Source organism: Pseudophryne corroboree, chromosome 10, assembly GCF_028390025.1.
Source record: "Pseudophryne corroboree isolate aPseCor3 chromosome 10, aPseCor3.hap2, whole genome shotgun sequence".
Classification (NCBI taxonomy): Eukaryota; Metazoa; Chordata; class Amphibia; order Anura; family Myobatrachidae; genus Pseudophryne; species Pseudophryne corroboree.
This window is the reverse complement of record NC_086453.1, coordinates 101,647,054-101,649,728: the sequence shown is the minus strand read 5'-3', so window position 1 is coordinate 101,649,728 and position 2,675 is coordinate 101,647,054. Positions and strand designations below refer to the sequence as shown.

At 43.8% G+C, this 2,675-nt stretch overlaps 1 pseudogene; it reads left to right on the top strand.

Moving 5' to 3' along the window:
* The first annotated feature begins 1,416 nt into the window (after positions 1-1,416).
* Positions 1,417-1,535, top strand: LOC134967250 (5S ribosomal RNA; annotated as a pseudogene).
* The last annotated feature ends 1,140 nt before the right edge of the window (positions 1,536-2,675 follow it).

Genomic DNA, 2,675 nt, shown 5'->3' with positions numbered 1-2,675 from the left:
GGGCACGGGAGAGATTGGTATTAGGGACAAAACAGTGGTGACAGACAGATGTGTCTTACCGGAGTCACTGCTGCTGGCTGCTGCTGTTCCACTCCAACCTGTTGGAATCTGCTGCTGGTGGAGACTTGGCATGGCTGACTCTCTCAGGCTGGAGTCCTGCTTCCTCTGCCCGTCAGCATCCCTCCCCCCCTCCTCAGTCACACACCGCAGACCTCGCGCAGCTGCCGGGCACTGTGGTAAGGGGAGACTGGGAGTGACTGGTTAGCCCCCAGGAAACGCTGCGACTGGAGGGAGGAGGGGGTCATAGCATGCACACGGCACGGACCTCGGGGCTGCTGGGCACTGTGGTAAGGGGAGACTGGGAGTGACTTGTTAGCTCCCAGGAGACGCTGGAAGTGAACAAGCCCGCCAGGGCGAAACGCGTCTTCCACGGAGGGGATCGCACATGGAGTAAACTCTTGGCTCCTGCATTCGGTACCTGAAGATGCTCTGACTTGCCCACTTTGACCTCTACAATCTTGGTGATCGTAAGCCCACTACTGTCTTGTGCACAACATACACAGACAGTAACATTATATGTGTGTTTAGACAATATGGTGTATTGCAGCACATATTCTACCAGACTTGTGTAGTACACATACAGATTGCTGCTATAAGCTCTATTTCCCAAACAGCAGCTGTACACACATATATAACTTTTTTTATATTTGTTAAATATCTCATACTGTTTGCCTGATTCTACATCAGTAGAGACCAGTATATTGTTATAGAATTTTGTTCATTCACTGTCAATTTCAGTGCCTTCTTTGTTACTGACAATATTACTGTCTTTCTGGCTTAATCTGTGGGATTCATTATACTTGATTTTTTAAACCTAAATGAATCTCCACACTCAGTTCAGAAATGTATCATGATTAGTAATGAGATTTCACAAATTGATGCTTAAATACCATGATTGCATTTTCTATCCAGTCTGAGTAACATGCCAAGGATTCAAATAATAGAAAGCAATTCTTTCTTTTTATTTTCCTCATGGGCTAATGCCAGTATTTACTGTTCATGGCTACATCTTTCTGGTGACACAGACAATTAATGTATTAGTCATCAGATTTTTAACCCAATCTCTCATTGTTTTTTTGTGCTGTCTTTTTGTCAGATAATTTAAACAAACTCACAGATCATGTACCTCTTGCCCATGCTTTACTATTCTTCCGTGGACTCTCATCTATGATCCACGGAGCTCAATACCACAGATGTGGGATTTAATGAGCCGTGCCTAACGTAGAAAGCAGATCCACATAATTTACTTTACTCATTCATCTCTCTTCTTCGCCTTCTAAACTGTCTCCACACTCTTCTTTCCTTCTCTTATTTCATATATAGGTGCACTCTCATTGGTGTACTATCATATAAATTCTCTACTATCATACCACGCTGCCAATGCCCGATCTCGTCCGATCTTGGAAGCCAAACAGCGTTGGGTCGGGTTAGTACCGGGAGAGGAGACTTCCTGTGAATACCTGGTGTTGTAGAGCAGGGATCATTTCCCTTTCTATGTGAGTTGCGACGCCAACAGCAGTATCACCACTAACTCTTCCATTATATTCTGTCTTATTTGAGGCTTACGACCAACTATTGTGGCTCACGTTATAAAGTCAGGTCTTTTTGAATGCAGGTGACCACTAATTTCTGAATCTAAGTAGCCCCCTTTTGGGATGTACTTATCATATAATTCTTTATGACCACTACTCGGTCCCATTAATACAGATAATCTGTACTGGTCAGGGGAAATGGGGGTAAGACGATCAAATGTCTACAACCATTCCAATCATACTTTGTGATTAAACAGACCAGAACATTTTTAAAATTTCAATTATCTTTATTTCATATGGATCAACTATAGGGGTATTTTCATTTTAAACGTTAACATTAAAAACCAGGGCCCTCATTCCGAGTTGTTCGCTCGCAAGCTGCTTTTAGCAGCTTTGCACACGCTAAGCCGCCGCCTACTGGGAGTGAATCTTAGCATAGTAAAATTGCGAACGAAAGATTCTCAAAATTGCGATTGCACACCTCGTAGCAGTTTCTGAGTAGCTTCAAACTTACTCGGCATCTGCGATCAGTTCAGTGCTTGTCGTTCCTGGTTTGACGTCACAAACACACCCAGCGTTCGCCCAGACACTCCTCTGTTTCTCCAGCCACTCCCGCGTTTTTCCCAGAAACGGTAGCGTTTTTTCGCACACGCCCATAAAACGGCCAGTTTCCGCCCAGAAACACCCACTTCCTGTCAATCACATTACGATCACCAGAACGAAGAAAAAACCGTGAGTAAAATTCCTAACTGCATAGCAAATTTACTTGGCGCAGTCGCACTGCGGACATTGTGCATGCGCATTCGCGACTAATCGCTCTGTTGCGGGAAAAAAATAACGAGCGAACAACTCGGAATGACCCCCCATGTTTTAATTATTTCCTTTCACATGTCATAGGAATTTTCCTCATTTTCTAAAGAGTGCGCCCACACAAGAGCCTTCTCTCTCTCCCTTTTTCTAGTACATGTACTCTCTGGCTCTGGGCGCACCACCACTAAGGACAACGTTATCTATCTAAGTTAAAAACAGGTGTTTTTTTCTTTTCTTTACAATTTTGGAGTATCTATTTGTCCGTTTTTGGTT